Source organism: Stegostoma tigrinum, chromosome 5 (assembly GCF_030684315.1).
Source record: "Stegostoma tigrinum isolate sSteTig4 chromosome 5, sSteTig4.hap1, whole genome shotgun sequence".
Classification (NCBI taxonomy): Eukaryota; Metazoa; Chordata; class Chondrichthyes; order Orectolobiformes; family Stegostomatidae; genus Stegostoma; species Stegostoma tigrinum.
In genome coordinates this window covers 57,838,195-57,858,082 of record NC_081358.1, presented here as the reverse complement: position 1 = coordinate 57,858,082, position 19,888 = coordinate 57,838,195, and the positions used below count along the sequence as shown (strand labels likewise).

Below are 19,888 nucleotides of genomic sequence, written 5' to 3'. Positions count from 1 at the left end.
GGAATAAATAGGGAGAGAGGGGGAGGCGGACCGAAGATGGAGAGAAAAGAAGATAGGTGGAGAGAGTATAGGTGGGGAGGTAGGGAGGGGATAGGTCAGTCCAGGGAAGACGGACAGGTCAAGGAGGTGGGATGAGGTTAGTAGGTAGGAGATGGAGGTGCAGCTTGGGGTGGGAGGAAGGGATGGGTGAGAGGAAGAACAGGTTAGGGCGGCAGAGACAGGTTGGACTGGTTTTGAGATGCAGTGGGTGGAGGGGAAGAGCTGGGCTGGTTGTGTGATGCAGTCGGGGGAGGGGACGAACTGGGCTGGTTTTGGGATGCGGTGGGGGAAGGGGAGATTTTGAAGCTGGTGAAGTCCACATTGATACCATTGGGCTGCAGGGTTCCTATAAGAGTTGCTGTTCCTGCAACCTTCGGGTGGCATCATTGTGGCACTGCAGGAGGCCCATGATGGACAAGTCATCTAAAGAATGGGAGGGGGAGTGGAAATGGTTTACGACTGGGAGGTGCAGTTGTTTATTGCGAACCGAGCGGAGGTGTTCTGCAAAGCGGTCCCCAAGCCTCCGCTTGGTTTCCCCAATGTAGAGGAAGCCACACTGGGTACAGTGGATGCAGTATACCACATTGGCAGATGTGCAGGTGAACCTCTGCTTAATGTGGAATGTCATCTTGTGCCCTGGGATAGGGGTGAGGGAGGAGGTGTTTCTTTGTCCAGGTTGATGTTGATGGATGTGAACAGGGCTGTTACGTCAAAGGAGACCATTATTTCATCCTCTTCTATCTTGGTGTCTTTGATGGTGTTCAGGAATTCTTGGGTGGAGTGAATGGAGTGGTGGGAGTCTTCTACTAGGTGTTTTCGTCTTTGGTGTAGTTCCTTGGCTAATCTGTAGGTTGGTGTTCCAGGTAGCGACACTATGGGTCTGAGGGGGGCTCCTGGTTTGTGAATTTTTGGTAGTCGTAGAAGCGTCATGTGTTGGATCCATCTGGTTTCATTTTTTGGAAGTCTCTCTTGTTTAATTCTCCAGATTTTTGAAGTTTTTTGAGTTAGGCTGTGATTCGGTTCTCTCGTTGTGGGGTCGGGTCTATCGCCACCTGTTGGTAAGTGTCGGTATCTGCAAGCAGTGCGTTCGCTTTCTCAATGTAGTCTGCCTCGGTTTAAAATGACTGTCAAGCGTCCTTTGTCTGCAGGTAGGATAACGATGTTTTTTTTATCTTTTTTTGAGTCCTTTTAGGGCTTTCCTTTCTTGTGTATTGAGTTTGTTTTCTTCCTTTTTCCTGCTTAGTGTTGGTGCGACTGTCTGTCTGATGGTTTGCTGGGTTTCTTCTGTGAGTTTGTTGTCTTTCAGTGTTGTTTCTAGCGCTGCTAAGAAATGTTTCTTGTCCGCATCCCGGAAGTTGTAATTTAATCCTCTTACTAAAAGACGGCTTTTTCAGTGTCTGTTAATGGTCGGTCAGATAAGTTTTTTTTATCTATGCTTCTGTGCTGTCTGTGTTGTTATTTTGTGTGAGTTTGTCTAGTTTTTTCTGCAGGTCTAGTTTTTTTGTTTTCTGTGTTTGCTGTTGTCTAATGTCTATGGCTCGTTGTACTGTGTCTGTCCATTCATGGTCTGTCACGTTAGTGATTAAAGTTTTTTGGCGCGAAATTTCCCGGTTGTATTTACAGAGTCTGTTGTGAGCATCATTGATCATTTCTCGAAGCATTCTACGGCCGTTTTGCTCAGCTATTCTTTTGGCTAGCGGGGTGTTAAGGGGTTTGTATTTGAGACATTTGGGTAGTACCTGTTTCCTTAGGCATTCATGCAGGAAGTACAGTTGTTCGCGGGTGGCACTCTGTCGGATGGCATTGGTTTCCTATCTTCGGGCCAGTTTTAGCGTATTGCGCCCATAGGTGCTAGCGAGCTTTGAGAAGATTTGTAGCTCAGGTTGAGGTTCTGGATGTGAGATTGCTCGCTGAGCTGGAAGATTAGTTTTCAGGAATGTAATGTATTGTGAGCTGTGCAACCTCTCCTGTGAAGTCTCTCAAAACGGAGTTGTCTGACTTTTTTGGCATTGAATAACCATTGCAGATTTCTAACTATATGCTCTTGATCTGAAAGTTCCACAAACAACACTCTTCACATTATACTAAGGTAACTTTTTTTAAACTCCTCTGAACAAATCTCTTTTCTGGGATAAACAACATTCGCATCAGACTTCAGGTTAGTCACCTTCCAACTGCCCTTAATCTTTTCAATCTCTGGGTTTCTATAACCAAATAAATCAAACCTTGATTAGTCTAAGCCCAAAAAAAAGTCTTTCAATGTTTTTCTCTCTCCTGTCATAAACCCCGCAATATAAACAAACCTATAAACATTTCAGGAAGAAAATTAGGCAGCACGGTGGCCCAGTGGTTAGCACCACTACTTCACAGCACCAGGGACTTGGGTCCAATTCCACCCTCAGGCAACTGTCTGTGTGAAGTCTGCACATTCTCCCTGTGTCTGTGTGGGTTTCGTTTGGGTGCTCTGGTTTCCTCCCACAGTCTAAAGATGTGCAGGCTAGGTGGATTGGCTATGCTAAATTGTCCGTAGTGTTCAGGGATGTGTAGATTAGGTTGGTTATAGGGGGATTGGTGTAGGGGAGATACTCTGAGGGTCAGTGTGGATTTGTTGGGCCAAAGGGCCTGTTTCCACACTGTATGATTCTATGATCTATGAATACACTGATTTAAAATTGTTGTTCCAGAAAGATTGCACTAGTTAATAATGATGACCCTTTGCAAAAAAAAGACCAGCACTCTCATGCCATTGGATTAAAATTCAAATCCTTAATAAAAATGTATTTATATATCTATATCAGATTCTATTTCTTGCAGCTACCCCCATCCAAAGAAAAACAAACATGTATAAGAATGTATAAGATAATGGGAAGTGTAGATGCTGGGGAATCTGAGATAACAAAGTGTGTAGCTGGATGAACACAGCAGGCCAAGCAGCAAAATAAGAATGTATTTCACTTCACAACAAAAAATCCTTTTAATACTATCTTTATGTCAGATAAACAGTGAGGTAACATCTGGAGAATTCTTTATGGCAACTTCAGCTGGTTCAGAAGTTGAACCCATGCGATTAGTGTCATTCTGATCACAATCTAGCTGTCCAGCCACTGGGCTAATCCAACCCCGTCATTATGAGGAATACTAAATTGACAGCAAATTAATAATGAATCTCATGGCGTCCAAATTCATATAAGTCAATTTGCATCACAAAACTCAGTTGTCTTCATGTCCATTCTTGATAAAGCATCTGCGATAACATTTTCTTTATCAGGCACAGGAATGATTTAAAGTTACTTGACTGGAAACAAGTGCCAGGTCATGTCCTAAGCCTTTCCAAAAATAACATAAGGATGTGGTCCATAATAGAGAACAAGCTCTTTCATTTTGATATTGATGTGTATTTCAAGCCAACACGAGACTCAAAGTCTCTTTCTCAACCTTTGAATATTTCCATTGACATGCAGTCAGTTTCTTTGAAAAATGACTGATAGGCCATTCAATCTCTATCTCATCACCTTCTGATAAAATGACACGTGCAATAACACTGCTGAAATCAACACTAATTTTGGCTGTTATAACCTGGCGCTACTAAAACTGGTGTGGTCATCAGCAAAGCTTTTAAGCTGTCAAAGGTATTCTGATATTCTTACATCTATTCAAATTTTCTGCCTTGCTTCAAAAATTCATTAAAGGAGTCATGACTGTGATGAAGTTTGGATAAAGTCTGCTCATGTCATCATGTTGCAACTTCATGGTTTTCCCTAGGCATGGAAACCCAAAATAGCCATTATTTTCACTCTTCTTGGTACTACTTTGTCTTGCTCTATAGTGTGCTCCAAATAAATCACTTCTAGCCAGATTTAAAACCAAATTCAGTCTTCATAACTGATCAAACAATTCGTTCAAGTAATGTAAATTTTCTTCCCAGGTTCGGCTGAGAACAACCAAATCATTTATGTAAATCATAAGTATGTCATCCTTCAATGGAACTTGCCAGAATTCTTTCAGCAAGTCAATTATGCTGATGAGTCAGGAATGCCCAATTTGTTAAATGCACTCCTCTAATCTTAGAAGACAATTTGAATTCACTTTTGTTACCATGTTGCCTTTGTGGTAATTAGTAAAGAATCTTTATGATTAATCTGATTTCAGCATCATCACGATCATTTAACTCCAACATCTATGACTCATTTCAATAATGTTTATCATTAACTTAAACTCTCTATAACTTGAGCTTTTTTTGTCTGGATTGAGTCTGTCTGGATATTGTCTTATAAGTAGTATATCATCTTGACATTAACATCATGACTGATCAAGGAAAATCTTTCTGGCCTATTCACTGAAATTTGCTCATGATTTTATAAAAGCCTTTGTGAGTTGCTTTGATAACTTTCTGGAAGGTAAAATATACTGCTATATAACCTTTAAAGCAGCTCTGTATAATTTAGTTTGATACCTGGAAGATCAGTATTCAGGATTTCAATTTCTGAGTCATACTACTACTAGTCTGATATTTTTGTTTCATTCCCTATATCACCTAACTAACGTCCCTGTTGTAATATTTCTTTAACATGTTAACATGACACATTTGCTGATTCTTTCTCTTACCTGGAATACTCATTACAAAATTTAGAACACCATGTCTGTTTTTGACTGAAAAGCTTGCAGTCAACCTTGCTGACAGATGACAATACCTTGTTCCCAGCAAAAGAATTGAGCCCTCTTCAATTGCTTTTTGGCCAACCTCCATACTTCAGTTAGTTTCACTGTGAAACTCAAAACATAAGCTGGGAATATAGTCTTTGATAATAAAATGTGAGGCTGGATGAACACAGCAGGCCAAGCAGCATCTCAGGAGCACAAAAGCTGACGTTTCGGGCCTAGACCCTTCATCAGAGAGGGGGATGGGGGGAGGGAACTGGAATAAATAGGGAGAGAGGGGGAGGCGGACCGAAGATGGAGAGTAAAGAAGATAGGTGGAGAAGGTGTGGGTGGGGAGGTAGGGAGGGGATAGGTCAGTCCAGAGAAGACGGACAGGTCAAGGAGGTGGGATGAGGTTAGTAGGTAGCTGGGGGTGCGGCTTGGGGTGGGAGGAAGGGATGGGTGAGAGGAAGAACCGGTTAGGGAGGCAGAGACAGGTTGGACTGGTTTTGGGATGCAGTGGGTGGGGGGGAAGAGCTGGGCTGGTTGTGTGGTGCAGTGGGGGGAGGGGATGAACTGGGCTGGTTTAGGGATGCAGTGGGGGAAGGGGAGATTTTGAAACTGGTGAAGTCCACAATATAGTCTTTGAGCTTTGATTTCTGAGTTTCTCTTGAATCAGTTGAAGTGGTCCACTCACTTCATGTCCATTTATCAATTCAGAGTACTGAATCGTGTGGACTCATTAGCAGCATCTCTAATCGCAAACAGTAACAAGGGAATTCCTTTATCCCTATCATTAAGACATTCATGACAATAAGCTCCAAGTACCCTCCTAATGTACCTCAAGATCGCTTGTGATAAATGGAAGATATAAATTGTTTTATTCACAAACTAGGCATCATTGCTTTGAATATTTGTGACATAAAATTTGAATGCTGATCTGATTATATCTCTTTTGATCATCCATGTCATAGGTGAAGTCACTCATTACAGAAAGATGACAGGTAGTTGTCTCACCTGAAGGTCTCCATGCCTCAGGCAAGGGGATCAGTTAAGAAATAAAGTCAGTTCTGATAACCTCAACCTGGAGCAGAAATTGAATGCAAACATCACTCTACATCATAAGCCAGCCACCTGATCACCACCATGAACAACTCTATTCCCACTATCCCAACCTCCAGCTGACTAAGCTGACTATAATGTCGTGAAAAAAAATGATCAAACATTTCCACTACAATTTTCACAGTAATTTCTCCGAAGAGAGTGCCTGCTGCCATCCTCAAAATATTTAGTGCTTTTGCTTGGTACCTCTGCTGGTAACTGCAGTGATGTTAACTTGTTCAATTTTCTCATATTTATTGAGTTTAGTTATTCAGTGCTATGTTTCACAAAGGTCTCACGAGCAAAATATTATACATAATTAAAACCTTACATCAAGGGACAAAGCTTTCCTCCAAAAGATGTTGTTTCAGAAAATCTTGTTAAAATATTCATAACTGTAAAATTGTACATAATTGTAAAGCTCGCTATGCTGTGAATAGGTTAAGGATGAAAAACTTGATTTGACGTCATTGGTCTGGTACTTTAACAGATGCCAAATTTAATACTATCAGTGATTGGGTTAAAATCAGACACCACAATACTACCAGAGATAACAAAGTGTGGAGCTGGATGAACACAGCAGGCCAAGCAGCATCTTAGGAGCACAATACTACCCGAAGTTTATGGAGATTTATACAGTATTGCAATGTCTGTACTGCACTACTTCAAACAACTATAAAAGAAATAAAAACAACTGAAAACATGAATGCCCGTACGAGGCAAATTGGGCCAGTAAGGATATTGCCTGTTTTTTTTAATTCGGAAATCCTTGTTCTAACTTGCTTAACAAATGTGCTTCTGTTTCAGAAATTCTCTGTTGTGCTCCAAAAGTGTCAACTGTACCAGTTTTAAAGAAAATAAGGATAGTTTTTAGACTACCCAGAGGAACTTAAGACAACTCAACAATTCTGCATTTTGTATATTTGATGTTTTTATAGAGGACCTCACGTAATTTTTTCTACATTATTCAACTTAATTTAATGGAGACAGACAGTATTAGATTTTGTCAGTAATGTGTCTCAGCTATGTCTCAAAGTAGCACAAGAAAGAAATCCCAACTATTATTCAGCACAAAATTGTCTGTATGTTCATCAAGGCATTTATGTCCAGACCTCTGCCCGTGATGAACTATGGGTACACCATTTAATGAGCTCAAAAGTACATTGTCATAAAAGGTTATTTTTAAATGTTTTGTCTGTTTTCTGGCCCGTGGCAAATGCTAGAGAGGCAGCATTTATCTATTATCTGTAATTGCCTTGAGCAGATAGAGGCAAGCATTTTCCCTGAAACAAAATGGGTTCTTGTGGAGGTGGTGATGTAGTAATGGTGTCACATAGAATATGATCTGGCACATTGCTGTCGTGAAAGTATAGGGATGGTGATACATTGTCAAGGATGGCTGTTACTCAACTGAATGGAGTATTGAAATAGATTGCATTTCTATGATATTGCTGCTCTTTTCCTTCCAGATCACAAGGAAAGAAAGCTGCAATTGAAGTGATTTCTGGCTATAGGGAATCATGTAGATATTAGATAATGTTACCACAGTGCATCATTAGCAGAAAGACACACTAACTAAGCAACATTCTCAATATTGAGCATGTTGAGCTTTGCAACCCAGTGCAAATATTTCAGTGCACACTTTATTTGAGATTTGTAGTTAGTGGAGAGCTTTGAGGAAGCAAGGAATAATTTGTTTGTCATGGAGCACACTTGCTCTGTTCTACTCCTGTAGGTCTCGACATAGGTGGTCCAGTTTGGTTTGTAGTAAATAGTTAACTAAGATGCTAGGGATGAGGGACCAGGGCATGTTGACAGATAGCCAAGATTTCTCTACTTTAGGAAGATTACAACTTATCACTTACATGGTAGTGATAATGGGAACTGCAGATACTGGAGAATCCAAGATAACAAAGTGTGAAGGTGGGTGAACACAGCAGGCCAAGCAGCATCTCAGGAGTACCTGAGATGCTGCTTGGCCTGCTGTGTTCATCCAGCTTCACACTTACATGGCAGTAATGTTGCCTAACACTTGTAAGTCCAACCCTAAACATGTCTTACTGTTGGTTGGCATGAAGGAGTTCATAACTGGTGGAGTTTTGAAATTGGAACAGAAATCTGTGAAAGAAGAACCTTTTGACAAGAGTCACGTTTAGCAATGAAAGACCTTGGCTAAAGAAATTTCACTGATTAACTCTTGCCGCGAAGTCCGAAGTCTGAGATTTTTCACTTCCAACACCCACAATCATCTTGCATTGTGCCAGATTTTTTTTTCTATTCATTTGTGGAATGTGGTCATTGCTGGCTGGCTAGCATTTCTTTCCCATCTTTAGTTGCCCTTTAACGTGGTGGTGGTGAGCTGTCTTCTTGAGTCACTGCAGTCCTCCTGCGGTGGATTGACCCACAATGCTATTAGGGAGGGAATTCCAGGATTATGACCGAGTGACAGTGAAGGAATGGAGATATATTTCCAAGTCAAGATGGTGAGTGACTTGGAGGGGAGCTTGAAGGCGGTGGTGTTCCCATATGCCTGATGCCCTTGTCCTTCAAATGGAAGTGGTCATGAGTTTGGAAGGTGTTGTCTCAGGATCTTTGGTGAATTTCTACAGTGCATCTTGTAGATAGTACACACACGGCTGCTACTGAGCATCGGTGGTGGAGGGAGTGATTTTTTGTGGATGTAGTGGCAAGCAAGCAGGTTGCTTTTTCCCAGATGGTGTCACAATTCTTGAGTGTTGATGGGGCTGCACTCATTCAGGCAGGTGGGGAGAATTCCCTCACATTCTTGACTTGTGCATTGTAGATGGTGGGCAGGGTTTGCGGAGTCAGGAGGTGAGTTACTCACCACAGTATTCCTAGCTTCTGGCCTGCTCTTTTGGCTACTCTGTTAATGTGGTGAGCCCAGTTGAATTTCTGGTCAATGGTAACTTCCATGATATTGATAGTGGGGTATTCAGCGATGGTAACACCATTGAATGTCAAGGGATGCTGATTAGATGCTCTCTTATTGGTGATGATCATAGCCTGGCATTTATGTGGTGAGAATGTCACTTGCCATTTGTCAACCCAAGCCTTGATATTGTCCAGAACATGTTGCAAGTGACCATGGACTGCTTCACTATGTGAGAAGTCACAGATGGTGCTGAACGTTGTGCAATCATCAGTGAACCTCCCCACTTCTGACCTTATGATGGAGGGAAGGTCATCGATGAAGCAGCTGAATATGGTTAGGCATAGGACATTACCCTGAGGAACTCCTGCAGAGATGTCCTGGAGCTGAGAAGATTGACCTCCCACAATCACAACCATCTTCCTATGTGTCAAGTATGATTCCAACCACCAGAGCATTTGGCCCCTGATATGACTTGAGCCACTGAATAATTCTATCTTTGTGCATTTATTAAAGGTTTTATTGTTTGTTATGCTTGGATCACAGAGCCTTGACTCATTCTGAACAGAAAGGACTGTTTCATCAAGCGTCCAAGTTTAGATACTGAAAATCTAAACTTCTGGTAACATGGAAGGATTGAATCATGTGGATAATGTTAACATTTAATGGTAATTGTTAACATCTAGAAAATGGAGAGGATCAAACGAATATCTAGCGATAGTGAGATTGATTTGGAGTATAACTAATGAGATAAGGTGGGGAGCCTATGTACATATACAAAACCGAAAATCAATGATGTAAGAAATATTTAGAAGGAAGTAAAGGAGTAAAATTACTTTGGCAATAGGTGGAACACATTGAGCCATCATAACACTACCAGTAATGGTTTTGATCACCCAACAGTACGCCACACAAATAAATTCCAATAGCATTCTGGCGTTCATAAACATGGGATATGGTGCACAAATATAATTCCATGGCCAGGTGATTACCCACCTACAGAATAGGAGGCTTTTTTTTAGACAACCAATAGAAGCAACATTACAGGACAGAGTGGAAAAAAAAACAAGATAAAATATGGACTTGTAAGGAAGGGACTGCAATCATTGTAACTGATTTGAATCTTCACATGGATTGATCAAAGTAAGTTGGAAAAGATAGAGCATAGAATGAATTCCTAAAATATGTCAGGGCATCTTTTTGTATAAAATATTGACAAAACAACCAAGTTATTTTTTGACCCAGTAATGTATAATGGGACAGGATTAATGAATAAGCTTGTAGTAAAACAGTATCAAAAGAAAATTGATCATAATTTTTTGGCATTTTATTCAAAGGGTTAAAATCTGGGTCTGAAACTAATGTTATAAACTTTCATAAAAGCAATTACAAGAATACAAAGAGAGAGTTAGCTAAAGTAAAATGCTAAAATTGGTAAATTGGTAGAAGTAGCGGATACTTTGGATATTTTGTAGTTCTCAACAATGAGATATTTATTAAGAAGGAAGGAAAATGGAAACAGGAGTAAACCATTTAGCCACTTGAGGCTGTTTCACCAATGAAATAGTGTCTGATCTCTGGCCTAACTCCATATTCCTGCCTTTGGCAAACATCCTGTAATAACAAAAAAACAATCTATCTCAATTTAAAGTTAACAACCAATCTAGCATCAATGCTATTTGTGGAAGAGAGTTCCAAACCTCTACCACCCTTCATGTGTAGAAGCACTTCTTAACATCTCTCCTGAACTATCTGCCACTGACTTTTAGACAATGTCCCCTAATTCTAGAATCCCCAACTAGTGGAAGTAGTTTATCTTTACCTACCCTATATTTTCCTGTTAAAATGTCAAAGACTTTTATCAGATCACGCCTTAACCTTCTAAATTCTCGAGAAAAAGGCTTAATTTAGGTAATCTCTTCTCACAACGTAATCCCTGAAATCCAGGTATCATTCTTGTAAACCTAAAGTGTCTAGAAGAAGGATACACAATCTGTAGCTAAATAAGGAAATTAAGGAGAGTATCAAATTTAAAGAAACAAAGTGGAGTTCTGCAAAGATTAGCGTTTATCCAGAATTATGGGATTTTTTAATAATCTGGCAAAGAATGCCTAAGAAATAAATGCATACATGAGCGTGGCTTAGGAGTTGGTGAAAGGGGCAATGTTTCAGATTTTATATCTCTGGGACCTCTTCTAGGGCAGGGGTGACCTGTATGAGAGGGTCAGGTTGCACCTAAATTGGAGAGGAACCAATATCCTCATAAGCAGAGATAATGGGAACTGCAGATGCTGGAGAATTACAAGATAATAAAATGTGAGGCTGGATGAACACAGCAGGCCAAGCAGCATCTCAGGAGCACAAAAGCTGACGTTTCGGGCCTAGACCCTTCATCAGAGAGGGGGATGGGGTGAGGGCTCTGGAATAAATAGGGAGAGAGGGGGAGGCGGACCGAAGATGGAGAGTAAAGAAGATAGGTGGAGAGAGTATAGGTGGGGAGGTAGGGAGGGGATAGGTCAGTCCAGGGAAGACGGACAGGTCAAGGGGGTGGGATGAGGTTAGTAGGTAGATGGGGGTGCGGCTTGGGGTGGGAGGAAGGGATGGGTGAGAGGAAGAACAGGTTAGGGAGGCAGAGACAGGTTGGACTGGTTTTAGGATGCAGTGGGTGGGGGGGAAGAGCTGGGCTGGTTGTGTAGTGCAGTGGGGGGAGGGGACGAACTGGGCTGGTTTAGGGATGCAGTTGGGGAAGGGGAGATTTTGAAACTGGTGAAGTCCACATTGATACCATTAGGCTGCAGGGTTCCCAGGCGAATATGAGTTGCTGTTCCTGCAACCTTCGGGTGGCATCATTGTGGCAGTGCAGGAGGCCCATGATGGACATGTCATCTAAAGAATGGGAGGGGGAGTGGAAATGGTTTGCGACTGGGAGGTGCAGTTGTTTGTTGCGAACTGAGCGGAGGTGTTCTGCAAAGCGGTCTCCAAGCCTCCACTTGGTTTCCCCAATGTAGAGGAAGCCACACCGGGTACAGTGGATGCAGTATACCACATTGGCAGATGTGCAGGTGAACCTCTGCTTAATGTCAGCCATCTCAGGCAACCAGCTTGTAACTGATGTCCGTTTCAAGCCCACCGACTCCCACAGCTACCTAGAATACACCTCCTCCCACCCACCCTCCTGCAAAAATTCCATCCCCTATTCCCAATTCCTCTGCCTCCGCCGCATCTCCTCCCACGATAAGACATTCCACTCCCGCACATCCCAGATGTCCAAGTTCTTTAAGGACCGCAACTTTCCCCCCACAGTGATCGAGAACACCCTTGACCGCGTTTCCCGTATTTCCCGCAACACATCCCTCACACCCCGCCCCCGCCACAACCGCCCAAAGAGGATCCCCCTCGTTCTCACACACCACCCTACCAACCTCCGGATACAACGCATCATCCTCCAACACTTCCGCCATTTACAATCCGACCCCACCACCCAAGACATTTTTCCATCCCCACCCCTGTCTGCTTTCCGGAGAGATCACTCTCTCCGTGACTCCCTTGTTCGCTCCACACTGCCCTCCAACCCCACCACACCCGGCACCTTCCCCTGCAACCGCAGGAAATGCTACACTTGCCCCCACACCTCCTCCCTCACCCCTATCCCAGGCCCCAAGATGACATTCCACATCAAGCAGAGGTTCACCTGCACATCTGCCAATGTGGTATACTGCATCCACTGTACCCGGTGTGGCTTCCTCTACATTGGGGAAACCAAGCGGAGGCTTGGAGACCGCTTTGCAGAACACCTCCGCTCAGTTCGCAACAAATAACTGCACCTCCCAGTCGCAAACCATTTCCACTCCCCCTCCCATTCTTTAGATGACATGCCCATCATGGGCCTCCTGCAGTGCCACAATGATGCCACCCGAAGGTTGCAGGAACAGCAACTCATATTCCGCCTGGGAACCCTGCAGCCTAATGGTATCAATGTGGACTTCTCCAGTTTCAAAATCTCCCCTTCCACAACTGCATCCCTAAACCAGCCCAGTTCGTCCCCTCCCCCCACTGCACCACACAACCAGCCCAGCTCTTCCCCCCCACCCACTGCATCCCAAAACCAGTCCAACCTGTCTCTGCCTCCCTAACCTGTTCTTCCTCTCACCCATCCCTTCCTCCCACCCCAAGCCGCACCCCCATCTACCTACTAACCTCATCCCACCTCCTTGACCTGTCCGTCTTCCCTGGACTGACCTATCCCCTCCCTACCTCCCCACCTATACTCTCTCCACCTATCTTCTTTACTCTCCATCTTCGGTCCGCCTCTCCCTATTTACTCCAAAGCCCTCACCCCATCCCCCTCTCTGATGAAGGGTCTAGGCCCGAAACGTCAGCTTTTGTGCTCCTGAGATGCTGCTTGGCCTGCTGTGTTCATCCAGCCTCACATTTTATTATCCTCATAAGCAGGTTTGGGAGTGCTGCTCAGGTGGGTGTAAACTAGAGTGGCAGGGTACTGGAAATGATAGCAGCACGTCAGCAAGTGGAGGGATTGAGCAGAAGGTACACATCAGGTCCCATAAGTCCGAAAGAAAGGGCAGGCAGAGACAGGCTACTGAACACGGTAGGAATTATGAAAGAAGTGTGTTAATTTCAATGTATGGAATATTACTGGTAAAACAGGTGAGATTAGAAGGTGGATCAGTACATGGGACTACGACATTGTGGCCATTACAGAGATATAGTTATGAGAGGGACAGGACTGGCTGCTCAATGTTCCAGGGTTTCATTGTTTCAGACCAGATAGAGAGGAAAGTAAAAGAGATGGAGAAGTTGCATTGCTAATTAGGGAGAATGTCACATCTGCACTCAGTGGACAAGATGGTGGGCTCATCCACTGAAGCAACATGGGTACAGCTAAAAAATATGATGGTTACAAACGCTCTGGTAGAATTCTACTATAGGTCCCCCAACAGTCACCAAGTCATTGAGGAACAAATATGCAGACAGATTATGGAAAGATGCAGTAAAAACAGGGTTGGCATAGTGGGTGACTTTAACTTCCTCAATATTGACTGGGATGCTCTTAGATCAAAAAGCTTAGACAGGGCAGAATTTGTTAAATGTATCCAAGAGGGTTTCTTGAAAGAATATATGGATAGTCCAACTAGAGGACGGGCCGTACTGGAACTTGTTTTGGCTAATGAGCCTGGCCAGGTGACTGACCTTTCGGGGACAGCATTTTGGAAACAGTGATCACAACCCCTTAAGTTTTAAGGTAGCTATGAATAAGGATAAAAAACAGAAGTTGGTGGAAAAGCTCAGCAGGTCAGACAGCATCTGTGAAAAAAAAGTCAGAGTTAATGTTTTGTGTCCAATGACCCTTCCTCAGAACAGAGACTTGGTTAAAAGAGGAACAGGACTGGCTGAGGAAGGGTCCTTTCGGAGGAAAAGCCACAAGACCCAAAATATTTATTCTGATGTTTTCTTCACAGATGCTGCCAGATATGTTGAACTTTTCTAGCAACTTCTGCTTTTGTTTCTGATTTACAGCATTTACAGTTCTTTTGGTTTTTATTATGAATAAAGATAAGCCAGGAAGTTGCAGCAAGATACTAAATTGGATGAGGGCAAATTATGTCAGTATTATGCTGCAACCACAGAGTGTTAATTGGGAGGAACTGTTCTTAGGCAAGTCCTCATTTGACATGTGGAAATTATTTAAAGACCTATGAATGAGAGTTCACGACCAGCATGTTCCTGTGAGGAGGAAGGATAAAGATGGCAAGGGACACTTGGATAATGATTGAGGTTGTGAATTTATTCAATATGAGAAAAAAGCATATGTAAGGTTTAGTAAGCTAAAATCAGACAGGGGCCATGAGGAATATAAAGAAAGCAGAGAAGAAATCAAGCAGGGAATTAGGAGATTAAGAAGGGTCCACAAAATGATTTTGGCAAGCAGGGTTAAAGAGAATCCTCAGGCAGTCTAAACATTTTTTAAAAACAAGAGGATTACTAGGGAGAAAGTAGGACCACTTAAGGATAAAGGAGGGACTTATGCTTGGAGGCAGAGGATCCTAAATTGAGTACTTTGCATGAGTATTCACGCAGGGCAAGGATATGGAGTATAGTGAGATATGTGTGAAGCATGTTAATATGCTATGGCTTCTTGAGATCAAGAAAGAAATGGTGTTGAGTTTCTTGAAGAGCATTAAGGTGAATAAGTACCCAGGGCCTGATGGTATCTATCCCAGACTGTTGAGAGGTGCAAGAGAGGAAATTACTGGGGCCTTGAACAAGATCTTTGTATCCTAAATAACCACCAGAGGGGTCCCAAAAGACTGGCAAGTAGCTAATGTTGTTCCTCTGCTCAAGAAGGGAAATAAAGATAATCCATGAAACTATAGGCAGGTGAGTCTCACATCAGTAGTTGGGAAGTTTATCGGACAGAATTCTTAGAAAGAGGATTTATGCGCATTTGGAAAGCATGGCTTAATTAGGGATAGTCAGCATGGCTTTGTGCAGGGCAAGTCATGTCTTACTAACTTGTTTGAATTTTTTGAGGAGGTGACAAAGCTGATTGAGAAGGGCAGAGCAGTGGATGTTGTCTGCATGGATTTAGTAAGGCTTTTGACAAGGTCCTTCATGGTAGGCTTGTCTAGAAGATTAAGATGCATGGGGTGCATGGTAACTTGGCTGCATGGATTCAGAATTGGCTTGCCCATAGAAGGCAGAAGGTAGTGGTGGAAGGGTGATAATGGCAACTGCAGATGCTGGAGAATCCAAGATAACAAAGTGTGGAACTGGATGAACACAGCAGGCCAAACAGCATCTCAAGAGCACAAAAGCTGACGTTTCGGGCCTAGCTGAAAAGTCTAGGCCCAAAACGTCAGCTTTTGTGCTCCTGAGATGCTGCTTGGCCTGCTGTGTTCATCCAGCTCCACACTTTGTTGTAGTGATGGAAAGGTGCTTTTCAGGCTGGAGGCCTGAAACTATTGTTTTTCTGCAAGGATCCATACTGGGCCCGCTGCTGTTTTATGATTTATATAAATGACTTGGACAAAAATGTAGCTGGGTGGGTTGCTAAATTTTCAGACAATACAAAGATCAATGGAGTTGCGGATAGTCTAGACATTTACCAAAGGATACAGCGGGTTATAGATCAGTTGCAGATATGAGTGAAGAAATGGCATGTAGAGTTTAATCTGGGTAAGTGTGACGTGCTGCAATTTGGGAGCTCAAATGTTAAGGAGAAGTAGACAGTTACTGGCAGGATTCTGTACAACATTGATGTACCAAGAGACCTTGGGGTTTATAGCTTCCTGAAAGTGGCCACGCAAGTAGATGTGGTAGTAAATAAAGATGATTGTTTTTATTAGTCAGGAAATTGTTACAAAAATCAAGATGTCATTTTGCAGATTTATTAGATTTTGGTTAGGCCACATTTACAGAATTACATTCAGTTCTGGTTGCCAAATTACTGAAAGGATGTGGAGGCTTTGGAGAGGGTGCAGAAGAGATTTACCAGGATGCTGCCTGGATTAGAGAGTGTGAGCTATAACAAAAGGCTAGAAAAAGCCTGTGAAATTATGAGATATATAGATAGAGTTGACAGTCAGAACCTTTTTCCTAGAGTTGAAATGTCTAATACTAGGGAGTCTGTCTTTAATGTGAGAGGGGGAAAGTTCAAAGTAGATGTGAGGAGCAAATTTTTTACTCAGAGAATGTTAGGAGTTTGGAATGGCCTTCCAGAGGTGGTGGTGGAGGCAGATGCGATAGGGATGTTTAAGACACTTTTAGATAAGAACATGAATATGCAAGGAATGGAGGAAAATGGACCAAGGGCAGGCAGTAAGGAATAGTTTAATTTGGCATCTTGTTCGGCACTACATCAAGGATCAAAGGGCCCATTCCCGTGCTGCATTGTTCAATGTTCTAAATGGAGAAACTGGAGTACAAGATGAGACAAACAAGAAATATAAAAACAATGAAAGATCTGGAAGCTTATAAAAAGTAAGAGATTAATTAAAGTGTTGGCCATGTTAGTCTGAAAACTTCTGATTTTAGAAGCTAAATAGACTTAAACCTGGTTAGCATTGCATGAAAGACTTCCTGGGAAGACAACTTACAGTGGACTTAAAACACTCTTCTGTCAAACTGGTAATGACTCTACCTCTGGCCTTGAAAGTCTAACTTCACGAGCCCCCATCTTGCCTTCCTGCCCTGCCGCAGAGTTGTGTCTAAGCCACTGCTACTGAGATTAACCAGCTTCAGGATGGCCTGTTGCCATGTGGCACTGTCAATAGCTGCTACACTGCAAATCGTGAGTCATCTTTGCAAATGGTGTGAGAGGAGACCTCCCTCAATCATCTTCTTCCCTTGAAAAGTTGTCTTGGATCACAGGTGCATCCAAGTGTTTCTTTTCAGATTTGATTAAATGCAGCTAAGACAAGGTTTGACAAAAGCAATTTGCTTAAATATGAACATTTGTTGAGTAATAATAAAAGACGAAAAAGAAAGGAACATTTATTAAGTGAATAAAACGAATGCAAAAGAGAAGAAAAAAACAATAAGCCTCACGCCCTTCTGACTGTCCAGGAGCCCTCGATTGATGGCTGGTCTGGAGGCTGATGTTATTCCTGACACCATTCATGGTCCTGGTCCAAGGTGAAGCCCAGCAACTTGGAACAAAAATCTCTCTCTTATACGATGTAACAAACAGCAAAGCACAAAACAAAAAACAACTACAGAAAACACGTTGATTGTGCCCTCTTTGGTACATACAGGAATGTTCTCAGGGCTCATTCTAGGTTATGCAACTGTCGAATATCATCAGCAAGTTTAGCCCTTCAGCCTATCCTATATAGAAATATCCAACCCACCCCCCGTACCTTGTAAGGCTCTCAGCCAGCAGGCAAGACCACTGATGCCTCAATGAGCTTCCACCCTTAGCCACAGTTCATTCTGAGAAAGCTACCAAGATATGTGTAAGTTTTCTCAATGCTTAATACTGCTACCATCTTCAAAAAAAAAACCCCTACTAAATGGATCAGTGCATTTTTTGTGTTAGCAAGCCACTTAGCATGGCTGTTGCGCTGATGTGTATTGCTGAGTAAGCACAAGGGGAAAAAGAACACAACAGCAAATCTGACTTTTTAACTTTGTACTAGCTTCATAATGAAGGCCCGTACTTGTTCTGAAAATAACATTTTACATTTACACAGTACTAAATTACAAAATAGTGGTAAAAAATGTGCATGTTTTAAATAAATTAATTAATTGATTTTTTAAAAAAATCTTTATTCAATTCTATTTTAATCCAATAATAATTTATATAACTTTCCAAAAATTCAGATTATAAATGAACGTTATTCAACACTTTTCTCTCCTTTTAACTGTGGGTGAATATTTCAATGTGATTTTCTTCTCACCTGTTTGCTGACATCACTGCCATTGCACCCTACAATATTGTGATCAGAGATAATGGGAACTGCAGATGCTGGAGAATCCGAGATAACAAAGTGTGGAGCTGGATGAACACAGCAGGCCAAGCAGCATCTCAGGAGCACAAAAGCTGAGTTTTCGGGCCTAGACCCTTCATCAGAAAAAGGGGGATGGGGAGAGGATTCTGAAATAAATAGGGAGACGGGGGAGGAGAACCAAAGGTGGATAAAGGAGAAGATGGGTGGAGAGGAGAGTATAGGTGGGGAGGTAGGGACGGGATAGGTCAGTCTGGGGAGGACGGACAGGTCAAGGGGGTGGGATGAGGTTAGTAGGTAGGAAATGGAGGTGCGGCATGAGGTGGGAGGAGGGGATAGTTGAGAGGAAGAACAGGTTAGGGAGGTGGGGACAAGTCCATTTCAAGCCCACTGACTCCCACAGCTACCTAGACCTCTCTAACATCAGCAGCTGTTTGAAAATAAATATAAAACACAATTATTTTAAAAGAAACGCACCTTCAGATTCAGTCACGTGAATGTTGACTATTTCAGCCTTAAATGTTCAACATTTGAAAGCCTATGACCTACAGGATAACTGTGTACAGCCTGTGTAGACATAGTAAACCTCAAATGTTATGTTTTGAGTTCTTACCTACCCTGCTTATTTGGATATTAATATTCTTCCTCCATTGTTATGCTGACAGTCATTTTCAGCAGTAAATTTTCACATTCCATGAATTTTTTCATGTAGTGCTTCAAGTGTAACTACAACCTGAATCTTTCCAGTGTTACCAGGAGAACGTGAGCTTTGCTATAATGAAATATCTGCCAGGGAACCATCTTTCTTAGGAACCTCTGATTGTCATCATCGCGAGCTCACCAATGGTGACAATCGCCACAAAAATATCTTTAAACTAATTTAGAGTAGGTGATAATGTTAAAGTGCCATTTATCATCACCTTTCCCAAGATAAAAGTGAGCATTAGAGGTGCTATCATTTTACAGACATTCATTATTGCTATGGACCTGCAAAGCATCTTTTAAATTTTAAATCATTTCCTCGAGGCATGGATTAACTGTAGTATATTTTATTGGCTCAAACTTGCACAAGTCTGATGTATTCTCTTCAGAAGTCCTCTGTCTTTTTATGGCCCTCCAATGGCTAGCAAATGTCACATTTCACCGCTTATTTGTGCTGAGTATGAACACAAATGACAGCTCTGCCAAAACCTTGCTCGAATAAAACTAATGAGGGTGGCTCAGGGTAATTTACTGAGATGGGTGGTGGGAGAATTGTATGGGTGGAAAGCCTATCCCAATAAAATGCTAACAACCAAGGTTGTACATGGGAATAATCGGACTGTCTCACCATGTACCGTTACATACAATTCGGAAACAGCAGCACAGCAGACAGCAAGAGAGCAGTACGCTTGTTTCAACGACTGAATCCTCTAGGCATCCTGTCTTTTTGTTGAACACACTAACAGTGATGGAAGTGCCAGTTGCTTTATCTGCTTATTCTCTCTTCAGAACAAAATCTGCTCCTTTTTTAAAAATAATGCTGGTTTCATTTCTGCACTAAGAAGCGAGTGACAGACTATGAACTACGTGAGCTGCATTCAAAATGTCGGAATTTTATTTAGTCAGTGAGTGCTTGTGATCCAAGAATGTATATAAAACATGATCTTTGACTGTGTGTTTTCCAAAACATTTCAAATTAGTCCCTGCAATGTGTGCACCTCTCTGTATTCGTTGGTCACGCATCATGCCACGTATCATCAGTTCTTGTACTGTT

At 42.3% G+C, this 19,888-nt stretch overlaps 1 protein-coding gene across 1 annotated transcript in view; it reads left to right on the top strand.

Moving 5' to 3' along the window:
* Positions 1–1,113: 1,113 nt before the first annotated feature.
* Positions 1,114–19,888, top strand: part of cbln2b (cerebellin 2b precursor) — a 56,194-nt gene continuing 37,419 nt past the window's right edge. Inside the window, exon 1 of the mRNA XM_059646007.1 lies at positions 1,114–1,187. The gene's annotated coding sequence lies outside the window, so the exon portion shown is untranslated. The remainder of the gene's footprint in view (positions 1,188–19,888) is intronic.